At 34.5% G+C, this 15,069-nt stretch overlaps 1 non-coding gene across 1 annotated transcript; it reads left to right on the top strand.

Moving 5' to 3' along the window:
• Positions 1-4,482: 4,482 nt before the first annotated feature.
• On the top strand, positions 4,483-4,587 carry LOC145954026 (small nucleolar RNA R71). Its single transcript, XR_014431237.1, has one exon. It is a non-coding gene; the product is annotated as a small nucleolar RNA R71 (small nucleolar RNA).
• Positions 4,588-15,069: the final 10,482 nt, after the last annotated feature.

The raw sequence follows: 15,069 nt of genomic DNA, 5'->3' as shown, positions 1-15,069 counted from the left end.
TTGTAAGCAGTCCTATGTGCCCAGAGAGCTTCATCCAACCTGTTACTCCAATCTTTCCTATTGGGTTGCACAATCTTCTCTAAGATCCTCTTGATCTCCCTATTTGAAATCTCAGCTTGCCCATTAGTTTGGGGGTGGTAGGGTGTAGAAATTCTGTGCACTACCCCATACTTCTTGAGCAAAGCCTGCATGGATCTGTTACAAAAATGGGTGCCCTGATCACTAACAATAGCTCTGGGTACTCCAAACCTGCAAAATATGTTAGATCTGACAAAATCCACAACAACCCGAGCATCATTAGTTCTGGTGGCTTTGGCTTCCACCCATTTTGAAACATAATCAACAGCTAGGAGAATATATGAAAAACCATAAGAGACAGGAAAAGGACCCATGAAATCTATACCCCAGACATCAAACACCTCACAGAATAACATGGGTTGTTGAGGCATCTGCTGTCTCAAAGAAAGGGCTCCTCCTGCTCTCTGACACTGCTCATAAGTGCTGCAAATCTTCCACGCATCCTTGAAGATGGTGGGCCAGTAAAAACCACAATCAAGCACCTTGCGAGCTGTCCTCTGAATGCCTAGATGGCCACCTGGTGCAGAAGAGTGACAAAATTGCAGGACCGAATCAATCTCATGATCTGGTATGCATCTCCTAATGACCTGGTCACTACACAACTTCCACAAATAGGGGTCATCCCAAATATAATGCTTAGCATCACTCTTAATTTTATCAATTTGAGCTCGTGATGCTAAGGGAGGAAAAACAGAAGCAACTAAAAAATTAACAATGTTTGCAAACCAAGGGGTGGTAGAAGAAGAAATAGAAGAAATAGTTAACAAATTTTCATCAGGAAAATTATCCTGGATGGGTAAGATTTCAGCACTATTCTCAGCTCTCTCAATCCTGCTGAGATGGTCTGCCACCATGTTTTGTGCTCCGCTCCTGTCACGGATGTCCAAGTCAAACTCTTGAAGCCAGAGCATCCATCTGATCAGCCTAGGCTTTGAGTCAGCCTTTTTCAACAGGTACTTCAGAGCTGCATGGTCAGTATAAACAATAACACGAGAACCAAGCAAATAAGATCTAAATTTATCAAGAGCAAAAACAATGGCCAGAAGCTCTTTCTCTGTGGTAGTGTAGTTTGCTTGAGCAGCGTCCAAAGTCCGGGAAGCATAATATATCACTCTGGGCAACTTGTCAACTCTTTGTGCCAGGACAGCCCCCAATGCATAATTAGATGCATCACACATCAGCTCAAATGGGACTGTCCAATCAGGTGCCTGAATGATTGGAGTGGTGGTGAGTGCTTCCTTGAGGCAGTCAAAAGCCTGCTTACACCTGTCATCAAAAACAAAATCAACATCTTTTTGTAGTAGATTGGATAGTGGAAGGGCCTTCTTGCTGAATTCTTTGACAAATCGCCTATAGAAACCTGCATGGCCAAGAAAAGATCGAACCTCTCGCACGCAAGAGGGGTAAGGCAACTGTGAAATAACAGAAACTTTTGCAGGATCTACTTCTATGCCCTTACTAGAAATAATATGCCCTAAAACTATACCCTGCTCAACCATGAAATGACATTTCTCAAAATTAAGAACAAGGTTAGTCTCAATGCATCTATTCAGAACTCTATCCAAACTATCCAAACATGCATCAAAAGAGGATCCATAAACAGTAAAATCATCCATAAACACCTCTATGCAATTTTCTAAAAAATCACTAAAAATACTGAGCATGCACCGCTGGAATGTGCCAGGGGCATTGCATAGGCCAAAAGGCATCCTCCTATAGGCAAAAGTGCCAAAGGGGCAGGTGAATGTGGTTTTCTCTTGATCCTCAGGAGCAATGTGGATTTGAAAGTAACCAGAAAAACCATCAAGAAAACAGTAGTGAGATTTACCTGCCAGACGCTCAAGCATCTGATCAATGAAGGGCAGAGGAAAGTGATCCTTCCTAGTTGCTTGATTCAGCCTCCGGTAGTCGATGCAAACCCTCCAACTATTTTGGACTCTGGTGGGTATGAGCTCATCCTTCTCATTCTTAACAACAGTGAGGCCTGTCTTCTTGGGGACCACCTGGACCGGACTCACCCACTGACTATCTGATATAGGATAAATGATCCCAGCTTGAAGAAGCTTGGTCACCTCCTTCTTCACTACATCCAAAATGACAGGGTTGAGTCGCCTCTGGGGCTGTCTCACTGGTTTAGCTCCATCCTCCAGTAATATCCTGTACATGCATGTGGATGGGCTAATGCCAGGAATGTCTGCCAGGGTCCAACCAATTGCTTTCTTATGCCTTTTTAGAACCTGCAACAATTTCTCCTCTTGAACAACATCAAGGGAGGTGGAAATTATCACTGGAAACTTCTCATTATCTTCCAAGTAAGCATACTTGAGGTTCTCTGGAAGAGGCTTCAATTCTGGTGTGGGTGCTGGTTGATCATTAGAAGAAACCAAAGAAGGGAAAAGGGGTTCCATAGCCTGTACCTCAACCTGCAAGTCAGATTCTTTCGTACTTCCTGCAACATGGTTAGTGCATTCTGACTGTATAAAATCAAGACCAAGAGGTACAACACCCAAAGTATCAAGTTCAGATGCCTCATAATCACATTCAGATTGATATTCAGATTGACATTCAGATTCAGACTCAATACATGGAAGATAGTTATACCAATCAGATGAAAATGAATGCTTCTTAGCATGAGGAGAATCTAAACCATAAAAGTGCTCATCAACTAGATCATCAATCAATTCAGCACGAAAAACAGAATGAGCTTCAGAAGGAAATTTCATGGCATCCAATATATTAAAATGAACAGCAATATCACCAAATTCCATAGACAAGGTGCCAGCATAAACATCAATCTTAGTCCGGGCTGTTTTTAAAAATGGTCTACCTAAAATGATTGGGGCAGAACCATGGGAAAATCCATCTTCCATATCAAGCACATAAAAATCAGCAGGAAAAATTAGTTCACCAACCCGAACTAAGACATCCTCTATTAAACCTGTAGGGTGGGCAACACTCCTATTGGCCAATTGGATGACCACACCCGTAGGTTGCAAAGTACCAAGAGACAAAGAATTGAAAATAGACAGAGGCATGACATTAATTGAAGCACCTAAATCAAGCATGGCATTTTCAAACTTATTGTTACCAATAATGCAAGGTACACAAAATGTACCTGGATCCTTACACTTCTCAGGAATGTGTGGAACAGATTTACCTATGAGTGCTGAGACATTCCTGCCCATGCTGATTCGCTCATTGCCCTTTAGCTTCCTCTTATGAGTGCACAACTCCTTCAGAAACTTAGCATATCTGGGAATTTGCTTGATGGCATCCAGCAAAGGTATGTTCACCTCCACCTTCCTGAAGGTCTCCAATATTTCTTTATCCATCTCTTCCATCTTTTTGCTTGGAATTGATTTTGGCGGAAATGGAAGAGGAACAGGAGCTTGATATAGATTATCAGTGCATGCACTAGAAGAAGGTCCACCTGCATGAAAATTTTTACTACTACCTGTATGGCTCTCTTTCTCAAGTGAAGGCTCAGGTGGAGGTACAACAACTGTAGGTGGTGTTGGGATGTCAATTTGTTTGCCAGACCTCAAGGTGATGGCACTTACATTCTTCGGATTTTGCACAGTTTGTGAAGGTAGCTTGTCTGAATTTTGGGACTGTGCTTGATTGAGTTGAGTGGCCATCTGCCCCATTTGGTTTGTCAAACTTTGAATGGAAGCTCTGGTCTCTTGTTGGAACTGCATGTTTTGAAGAGTCATCTGCCTCACTAACTCCTCTAATGTAGGTTCAGAAGTAGATGGTTGAGGAGCTGGTGGTGCAGGAGCTTCATGTTGTCTCTGTTGCTGCTGTAGGATAGGAGGAGGCACATATCTGCTAGGACCAGCATTGTTTTGGAAGGGAGGTGATGGTTGTTGTTGTTGTTGCTGCTGGTTAGACCATCTGAGATTAGGATGATTTCTCCAACCTGGATTGTACCTATTGCTGGAGAGGTCATAACTTTGCTGTTGTTGTTGCTGTGTTGGTCTGTTATTGTAGATATTTGCAGCATAGGCTTGTGGGGCATCAGGACCTATAGAAGAGTCTTGCAAGGAGGGACAAGCATCAGTTGGATGATTAATTGAAGTGCAAATTCCACATACCTTTGCTGGTGGTGGACCTGACTTTTGATTTGTAGCCAGTTGTGAGACCAAGGTGGTGAGAGCATCAATCTTACTCTCCAACTTTTTGTGTTCAGTGGAATCTGGGGCTACCATATCATGCACACCCCTCACAACTATGGAATCACTCCTCATATTGAATTGTTGTGAGTTAGACGCCATTTTTTCAATCAACCCTCTAGCAGAAGCAGGTGTCATATCTCCTAAGGCTCCTCCACTAGCTGCATCAATCATGCTTCTATCCATCATGTTCAACCCCTCATAGAAATACTATAATAATAGCTGCTCAGAAATTTGATGGTGAGGGCAGCTAGCACACAACCTCTTGAATCTTTCCCAGTACTCATATAAGCTCTCCCCAATGAGTTGTCTAATTCCAGATATATCCTTCCGAATTGCAGTGGTCCTGGATGCAGGGAAGAATTTTTCGAGGAATACTCTCTTCAAGTCATCCCAGCCTGTTATTGAACCAGGAGCCAGATAGTACAACCAGTCCTTAGCAAGATCCTCTAATGAAAAAGGGAATGCTTTCAGATAGATGTGATCTTCAGGGACATTAGGTGGCCTCATGGTGGAACAAACAATGTGGAACTCCTTGAGATGCTTATGTGGGTCTTCACCTGCACGACCATGAAACTTAGGCAGCAAATGGATTAGTCCAGTTTTAAGCACAAAAGGAACATCTTCCTCAGGGTATTGAATGCATAAACTCTCATAAGTAAAATCAGGTGCAGCCATTTCCCTAAGTGTTCTCTCTCGAGGTCCAGGTTGGTCAGCCATGTTTTCAGTTGAGTCAACTTCAGATGCTACACTCACACTATGGGTATCACTCTCAGGTGAGACTATATGCTCTCTAACTAATCTATGGTATGTTCTATCTATTTCAGGATCAAATGGATGCAAAGTGTGTGGATTGTTCCTAGTCATACACTACATGCACCACTATAGTAATAGTGAACAAAGGGGGATTTTTATGAAAACTTAGAAAACAACAAAACTAATGCACCAATATTATCCTAAAATCATTAGCTACTATTCTAATATTCTGCACTATTCACATTCACATTAATACACTAAAACAAAACACACAAAAATTGACAAAGACTCTAAAACATAAAACACAAAACACAAGACAGAACATCACAATAACAAATACACATAAACACACGGCCTTTTACAGAAACTGATGGTCCCCGGCAACGGCGCCAAATTTGATCGAAGTCGTATCCGGTCAAATAAAAACAATTAAATGTAGTACTAGGAAGTTGTCCTAGGTCGTCTCTCAATGACCATTTTTCTCTGTCAAAGGCTTAAACACACGAAGTGGGGGGGGGGGGATTTTGGTTGTTTAAATTTTAAGTTTATAACACAATAAAATACAGATAACACAATAAGTAAAATAGATTGGCTCCTTGTTCGGATTGTAACTCTCTTATCCTTGATTTACAATAAGATTGCTCTGTTAACTACTTAATCCTTGTTCCATCTGAGTTAACCAACTAAGCGAAGATTAACTCAAGATTTCCCTACACGAATTAAGCAAACGTATACAACATCAACCTCTTCACAGATTAAGCAACTGTGTCATTAAGCATAGCCCATTAAGCATGGACATACTAATATAGAGGTTGAATGAAGAAGAACAAAGTAGAACAGAGACACACAAACATACCCAACCTCAAACAGAGATTACAATCCATAACAAGAAGCCAACCCAATGGTTTTAGCCTTCCATTAAATTTGAACTAGAAATGAAAATGCAAGGAAAATGAAAATGCATTAAATCAAGTTAAAGAGTACTACAATCTAGCCTTCCATGGAGGAGGCAAAGAACAGAATTAAAATGCATACAAAAGGAAAGGATAGTAAAACATAAACTGCAACTACAAGAGAGAAAATAAACTTAAAGAAAACAAAGAGAAGGGAGGTAGAAGAACACCCAAGAGTAACTTATTTGAAGGTGTTTTTGGGATGTCTTACAATGGAGAAGTGAAGGCCTATTTATAGCCTTCATCTAACACAAAAGAAATATAAAATAATGGGAAAAAGCTAAGACAAAACGAAATGGGATGAGTTGGTGTTGTTGGTGGGATGAGTTGGATGCCATTTCCGCACCGATTTTTTTGACCACCGAAATTGTCCTTCTAGATGAACGAATGTGAACACGGTTCCTTCTGCAAAGTTCTAGGTCTTTGTCTCAGCTTTCCAGGGCCACCGAGTTTTCACCATTTGGATCACTACAGCCCAAGTTATGCCCTGAAGACCGAGACATGTTCATCAGCCCAAAAACAGCGAAAATTTAGAATAATAATTCCCAACTATCCAATTTGGCCCAACAACACACATATCTATCTAATTCCTATAATTAACCATGAATGGAATGTAAAATAGCTAAATTGAAGGATAAGATACATATCAAATTATGACTTATCACATATATATACAAATAATAATAAAGGAAATATAAATTAACTCCAGTAAAGGTGGCAGTGCCTCCTAGTTAGGAATCAATTTATATTTTCCAAATCATGTAATAAAATATAACAAGGATATTCATTCTGGTCTTTTATCAAGAACGTTCAAATTACAATTCTTAACATACATTTTCCTTGAATTATAAACTTTATCTACGTTATCTCTTCGTTAGAAATTACAAAGAAGAGAAACTAAAGTTATTAAAACAATAACATATTAAACTAAAAATAACTATGCCCCGATGTCACATCCTATCAGAGCATGCCCAATTGAAGCCTTTAAGCCTCATCCCAACATCCTCATGATGCTGATCACCTGAAACATAATTTAAAACATATACAAAAACAACAAGGGAGTGAGAAACATCTCACTCAGTTTCAGGTGCAGAAATAAAGGTTAAATAGCCCACACACACACAACAAATATAAGTCACATGTAAATAACATACATAAATAATCAAATATCACATATATATTCATTTATCATGCTATGATGTCATGGACTCAACTCATAAATGCATGCATGTGGCGCCATACGGAAGATTCACAATTCATCGTTGGTGACCCTAAGGTACACCTGGTTACATCACTGGTGACCCTAAGGTACACCTTGTTAGCATGTTACATCGTGGGTGACCCTAAGGTACACCTTGTTAGTCGTGGGTGACCCTAAGGTACACCTTGTTAGTCGTGGGTGACCATAAGGTACACCTTGTTAGTCGTGGGTATGCGGCCTCAACGGCACACCTGGAGTAATATATGCATATGATGCATGTCATACATTTATAATCTCATTAACTCAACATTTAACTTATTACATAATTTCATTTAGTACATCATATCATTATTTGTCATAGTATCATAATCATAGTTTGTCTCAATAGTCCATTCTTAGGTCTCATGTCATTTGTCCATATTTCACATGGTCATGTCATCAATACTCCTCATAAGGTCCGCACAGGAATTCACAGAGATCCAGAGAGCATTCTTGTTCATATTAAACCTCATTTATTATTAACATTAATTTCATATTCATTTATTACTTTCAACAAAGAACAAAGTAGAATAAATAGAAAATCGGACAGAACAACGGCACCTTCAACAAAAACAAAGTAGAGTAAATAGAAAATCAAACAGAACAACGGCACCTTCAACAAAGAACAAAGTAAAGTAAATAGAAAATCAAACAGAACAACGGCATCTTCAACAAAGAACAAAGTAGAGTAAATAGAAAATCAGACAGAACAACGGCAAGGGATTGGGGGCCAATCCGACAAACAACTATCCAACAATTATCCCCACACCCCTGAGCGAGGTTCTCACTCCCCCCCTTACCTGAATAGGCGGAGTTGGAACTTGGGCAGGGTCTCCTCCTCTGGATCCCCTTTTTCTTCCCTCTCTTTCTTTCTTTCTTTCTCTCTCTCTCTCTCTCTCTCTCCTCTTTCTCTCTCTAAGATTACCACTTTTTGCTCAATATAAATTTTTCACCCCCCCTTGGCCCTATTTATAGGCCTCCTGGCGCAACCGGAACGGCCGTACTGATTTCGGAACGGCCCGTTCCGGACCCTTCAAACGTGGGCAAATTTCTCAACTGGAACGGCCCGTTCCAAAACCGGAACGGCCCGTTCTCAAAAAGCAAAACGGCCCGTTCTGAAACCAGAACGGCCCGTTCTCAAACTCAGCAGAACGGCCCGTTCTCCCTGCGGAACGGCCCGTTCTCCTTGTTGGAACGGCCCGTTCTGGGCCCGTTCCCAACCTAAAATTTTAGCTTATTTTAAATGCTCAGAACGGCCCGTTCCACTTTCGGAACAGCCCGTTCCGAGTTACTCAAATGCCCCTAATACCTTTATAAAATTACGAAAATGCCATCAATAATTACGAAAATGTCATTACTAATAAAAATATCCTTTTAAGGAAATTGGGGTGTTACATAAGATAAACCCTAATTCACACTATGGTACGTGCACTACATATACGAGACCCACACACCCACAAATACTAACTTAAGAATCATAGTCTCTTTTGCAGGTATCACCCTCAATTCGGGTTAGCCGAGGTACCCAGCGAAGGAGGCTCGTCAATCTTCTCCAGCAGATCGTCCCCCTTGACTGATATCTGGTAAGAACAATAATTAAAGAAAATATATGAAATTATTTACTAGTTTTTTGGAAGTGGTCTTCATTTGCTTTAAAAGGCTTCCTTTTGCTAAAGGTTTTAAAAGAAAATTTTTACTAGTTTATTGGAAGTGGTCTTCATTTTTCAATATTTATTGTGTTAATGTGAGCAGGAGAAATTGATTTTTCATGGCCATATTGATGACAAAAATTGTATCATTCTGAATTTTTTTAAAATATTAAAATAATATTTTAATTAAATAATTATATTTTGTAATTATATGAAAGATTTTCTTGAAATGATTATGATTGTTTTGTTAATTGTACTATCCATGTCGCGGAACCGAGTTTGAGCTCGACACTGAAGGGAAAAATGACACCAGATGAGCGCTACAAGACATTGGCCAAAACAAAGGCCCACTATCTGAACGGATCAAAATTGACCTCAGGCCTATGATAAACCCTAATTCACACTATGGTACGTACACTACATATACGAGACCCACACACCCACAAATACGAACTTAAGAATCAGAGTCTCTTTTGCAGGTATCACCCTCACTTCGGGACAGTCGAGGTACCCAGCGAAGGAGGCTCGTCAATCTTCTCCAGCAATCGTCCCCCTTGACTGATATCTGGTAAGAACAATAATTAAAGAAAAATTATGAAATTATTTATTATTTTAATTATGATAGATATAAAAAAAATTTAATTGCTTTTACGTATTTTGATTATATATTATAGTTTTGACTGATTGACTAGTTTTTGAATAAGGAAATCATAGATTTATAATTCATTATTCAGAAGTAATATATTCTAAAAAGTTTCTTTATAATCTATCCTTGTGAAAATTATTATCGTAAAATTATCAGTATACCACCTAAAATCTCCTAAGGTAAGGCATCTTGAGTTATGAAGTTAAAGATTTTTGCATCGGATCTATTAGAATTTCCCAAATTTTTTTGAATTATTTCTATTATTAAATTTTCCACCACTATAGGTATTTGTTGACCATTTTCTATTTTTGTTAAAGTTGTTATAAGGTAATTTTACTATAGGGTTAAATAATTATCCCACCATCCTTTTAAGGATTCAATAAAATTGGTTATTAGTAATTTAATAGTTTGTTCTTCTAAATTTTTGATTTTGTAAGCTTAGGGAGGCATAACTATTTCATTAGTGTTTCCAAGAAGTAAATGATCGGTCATATCATCAATTTTCATTCCATAATTCCATTAGCATTAATAATAGATGGAATTTCTAAATTTCATTACTTGAATTGAATATTAGGTAAGACAAATCTTTTAAAAGAATATCCAAATATTGGTGCATTTACAAGAAGTTCTGATTATTTTTCACATAAATATAATATTTTATCTTGAGTTTCAAAATCTTCAAGGTGTTCCTTCTAATTCAACTAGGTGTATATACTTTTTTATATAGTATTTACCTTACTTTTTTTTTATTGGTTTAATATTTTAGAAATTTCATCTTATACTGTCATATTTATTAATCAATTTGAATTCTTTTCATTCCTCATCAATAAATTTTATGAATCTGATCAAAGATCTATTTAAATCTAATTTAGGAGTTCTTTTATCTTTAATCATGAATAAACTATTTAATTAGCTACTTGAGGAAACAATTGATAATAATAATAATAGTGGTCGTTGTAGTATTAAAAATAATAATAATAATAATAATAACTACAATAATAATAATACTAACAACAATAGCAATAACAATAATAATAATAGTAATAATAAGAGTAACAATAATAATAATAACAACAATAACAATATTATTATTGTTGTTATTATTAATATTGTTAGTATTGTTATTATTATTATTATTGTTGTTGTTGTTATTATTGTTATTGTTATTGTTATTGTTGTTGTTGTTATTATTATTTTTATTTAGATTTTCTTTGATTCTTTTTTATATTAGGATGTTTTTTGCTTTAAAAGGCTTCCTTTTGCTAAAGGTTTTAAAAGAAGATTTTTACAAGTTTTTTGGAAGTGGTCTTCATTTTTCAATATTTCTTGTGTTAATGTGAGAAGGAGAAATTGATTTTTCATGGCCACATTGATGACAAAAATTGTATCATTCTGAATTTTTTTAAAATATTAAAATAATATTTTAATTAAATAATTATATTTTGTAATTATATGAAAGATTTTCTTGAAATGCTTATGATTGTTTTGTTAATTGTACTATCCATGTCGCGGAACTGAGCTTGAGCTTGACACTAAAGCGCAAAATGACACTAGATGAGCGCTACAAGACATTGGCCAAAACAAAGGCCCACTATCTGAACGAATCAAAATTGACCTCAGGCCTAAGATAAACCCTAATTCACACTACGGTACATGCACTACATATACGAGACCCACACACCCACAAATACTAACTTAAGCATCGGAGTTTCTTTTGTAGGTACCACCCCCACTTCGGGACAGCCGAGGTACCCAGCGAAGGAGGCTCGTCAATCTTCTCCAGCAGATCGTCCCCCTTGACTGATCTCTGGTAAGAACAATAATTAAAGAAAAATTAGGAAATTATTTATTATTTTATTTATGATAGATATAAAAAGATTTTAATTGCTTTTACTATTTTGATTATATATTATAGTTTTGATTGATTGACTAGTTTTTGAATAAGGAAATCATAGATTTATAATTCATTATTCGGAAGTAATATATTCTAAAAAGTTTCTTTATAATCTATCCTTGTGAAAATTATTATCGTAAAATTATCAATATACCACCTAAAATCTCCTAAGGTAAGGCATCTTGAGTTATGAAGTTAAAGATTTTTGCATCAGAACTATTAGAATTTCCCAAATTTTTTTGAATTATTTCTATTGTTAAATTTTCCACCACTGTAGGTATTTGTTGACCATTTTCTATTTTTGTTAAAGTTTTTATAAGGTAATTTTAATATAGGGTTAAATAATTATCCCACCATCCTTTTAAGGATTCAATAAAATTGGTTATTAGTAATTTAATAGTTTGTTCTTCTAAATTTTTGATTTTGTAAGCTTAGGCAGCCATAACTATTTCATTAGTGTTTCCAAGAAGTAAATGATCTGTCATATCATCAATTTTCATTCTATAATTCCATTAGCATTAAAAATAGATGGAATTTCTAAATTTCATTACTTGAATTGAATATTAGGTAAGACATATCTTTTAAAAGAATATCCAGATATTGGTGCATTTACAAGAAGTTCTGATTATTTTTCACATAAATTTAATATTTTATCTTGAGTGTCAAAATCTTCAAGGTGTTCCTTCTAATTCTACTAGGTGTATATACTTTTTTATATAGTATTTGCCTTACTTATTTTTTATAGGTTTAATATTTTAGAAATTTCATCTGATACAGTCATATTTATTAATCAATTTGAATTCTTTACATTCCTCATCAATAAATTCTAAGAATCTGATCAAAGATCTATTTAAATCTAATTTAGGAGTTCTTTTATCTTTAATCTTGAATAAACAATTTAAGAAGCTACTTGAGGAAACAATTGATAATAATAATAATAGTGGTCGTTGTAGTATTAAAAATAATAATAATAATAATAATAATAATAATAATAATAACTACAATAATAATACTAACAACAATAACAATAACAATAATAATAATAGTAATAATAAGAGTAACAACAATAATAATAACAACAATAAAAATATTATTATTGTTATTGTTGTTATTATTAATATTGTTAGTATTGTTATATTTATTATTATTGTTGTTGTTGTTATTATTGTTATTGTTATTATTATTGTTGTTGTTGTTATTATTATTTTTATTTAGATTTTCTTTGATTCTTTTTTATATTAGGATGTTATTTGCTTTAAAAGGCTTCCTTTTCCTAAAGGTTTTAAAAGAAGATTTTTACTAGTTTCTTGGAAGTGGTCTTCATTTTTCAATATTTCTTGTGTTAATGTGAGAACGAGAAATTGATTTTTCATAGCCATATTGATGACAAAAATTGTATCATTCTGAATTTTTTTAAAATATTAAAATAATATTTTAATTAAATAATTATATTTTGTAATTATATTAAAGATTTTCTTGAAATGATTATATGATTGTTTTATTAATTAAACTATCCATGTCGCAGAACCGAGCTTAAGCTCGACACTGAAGCGCAAAATGACACCAGATAAGCGCTACAAGACATTGCCCAAAACAAAGGCCCACTATCTGAACGGTTCAAAATTGACCTCAGGCCTAAGATAAACCCTAATTCACACTATGGTACGTGCACTACATATACTAGACCCACACACCCACAAATACTAACTTAAGCATCGGAGTCTCTTTTGCAGGTACTACCCCCACTTCGAGACAGCCGAGGTACCCAGCGAAGGAGGCTCATCAATCTTCTCCAGCAGATCGTCCCCCTTGACTGATCTCTGGTAAGAACAATAATTAAAGAAAAATTATGAAATTATTTAGTATTTTAATTATGATAGATATAAAAAGATTTTAATTTCTTTTACGTATTTTGATTATATATTATAGTTTTGATTGATTGACTAGTTTTTGAATAAGGAAATCATAGATTTATAATTCATTATTTGGAAGTAATATATTCTAAAAAGTTTCTTTATAATCTATCGTTGTGAAAATTATTATCGTAAAATTATCAGTATATCACCTAAAATCTCCTATGGTAAGGCATCTTGAGTTATGAAGTTAAATATTTTTGCATCAGAACTATTAGAATTTCCCAAAAAATTTTGAATTATTTCTATTGTTAAATTTTCCACCACTATAGGTATTTGTTGACCATTTTCTATTTTTGTTAAAGTTTTTATAAGGTAATTTTAATATAAGGTTAAATAATTAGCCCACCATCCTTTTAAGGATTCAATAAAATTGGTTATTAGTAATTTAATAGTTTGTTCTTCTAAATTTTTGATTTTGTAAGCTTAGGCAGCCATAACTATTTCATTAGTGTTTCCAAGAAGTAAATGATCTGTCATATCATCAATTTTCATTCTATAATTCCATTAGCATTAAAAATAGATGGAATTTCTAAAATTCATTACTTGAGTTGAATATTAGGTAAGACATATCTTTAAAAAGAATATCGAGATATTAGTGCATTTACAAGAAGTTCTGATTATTTTTCACATAAATGTAATATTTTATCTTGAGTGTCAAAATCTTCAAGGTGTTCCTTCTAATTCTACTAGGTGTATATCCTTTTTTATGTAGTATTTGACTTACTTATTTTTTATTAGTTTAATATTTTGGAAATTTCATCTGATACAGTCATATTTATTAATCAATTTGAATTCTTTACAGTCCTCATCAATAAATTCTAAGAATCTGATCAAAGATCTATTTAAAACTAAATTAGGAGTTCTTTTATCTTTAATCTTGAATAAACAATTTAAGAAGCTACTTGAGGAAACAATTGATAATAATAATAATAGTGGTCGTTGTAGTATTAAAAATAATAATAATAATAATAATAATAACTACAATAATAATACTAACAACAATAACAATAACAATAATAATAATAGTAATAATAAGAGTAACAATAATAATAATAACAACAATAACAATATTATTATTGTTATTGTTGTTATTATTAATATTGTTAGTATTGTTATTATTATTATTATTGTTGTTGTTGTTATTATTGTTATTGTTATTGTTATTGTTGTTGTTGTTATTATTATTTTTATTTAGATTTTCTTTGATTCTTTTTTATATTAGGATGTTATTTGCTTTAAAAGGCTTCCTTTTGCTAAAGGTTTTAAAAGAAGATTTTTACTAGTTTCTTGGAAGTGGTCTTCATTTTTCAATATTTTCTTGTGTTAATGTGAGAAGGAGAAATTGATTTTTCATAGCCATATTGATGAAAAAAATTGTATCATTCTGAATTTTTTAAAATATTAATATAATATTTTAATTAAATAATTAAATTTTGTAATTATATGAAAGATTTTCTTGAAATGATTAATGATTGTTTTGTTAATTGTTCTATCCATGTCGCGGAACCGAGCTTGAGCTCGACATTGAAGCGCAAAATGACACCAGATGAGCTCTACAAGACATTGGCCAAAACAAAGGCCCACTATCTGAACAGATCAAAATTGACCTCAGGCCTAAGATAAACCCTATTTCACACTATGGTACGTGCACTACATATACGAGACCCACACACCCACAAATACTAACTTAAGCATCGGAGTCTCTTTTGTAACACCCCAATTTCCTTAAAAGGATAATTTTATTAGTAATGGCATTTTCGTAATT

Source organism: Cajanus cajan, chromosome 1 (assembly GCF_000230855.2).
Source record: "Cajanus cajan strain Asha chromosome 1, NIPB_CcT2T_4, whole genome shotgun sequence".
In the NCBI taxonomy this organism is placed as follows: domain Eukaryota; kingdom Viridiplantae; phylum Streptophyta; class Magnoliopsida; order Fabales; family Fabaceae; genus Cajanus; species Cajanus cajan.
Note: the sequence above shows the minus strand (reverse complement) of the source record. Positions and strands in the feature narration are given on the sequence as shown.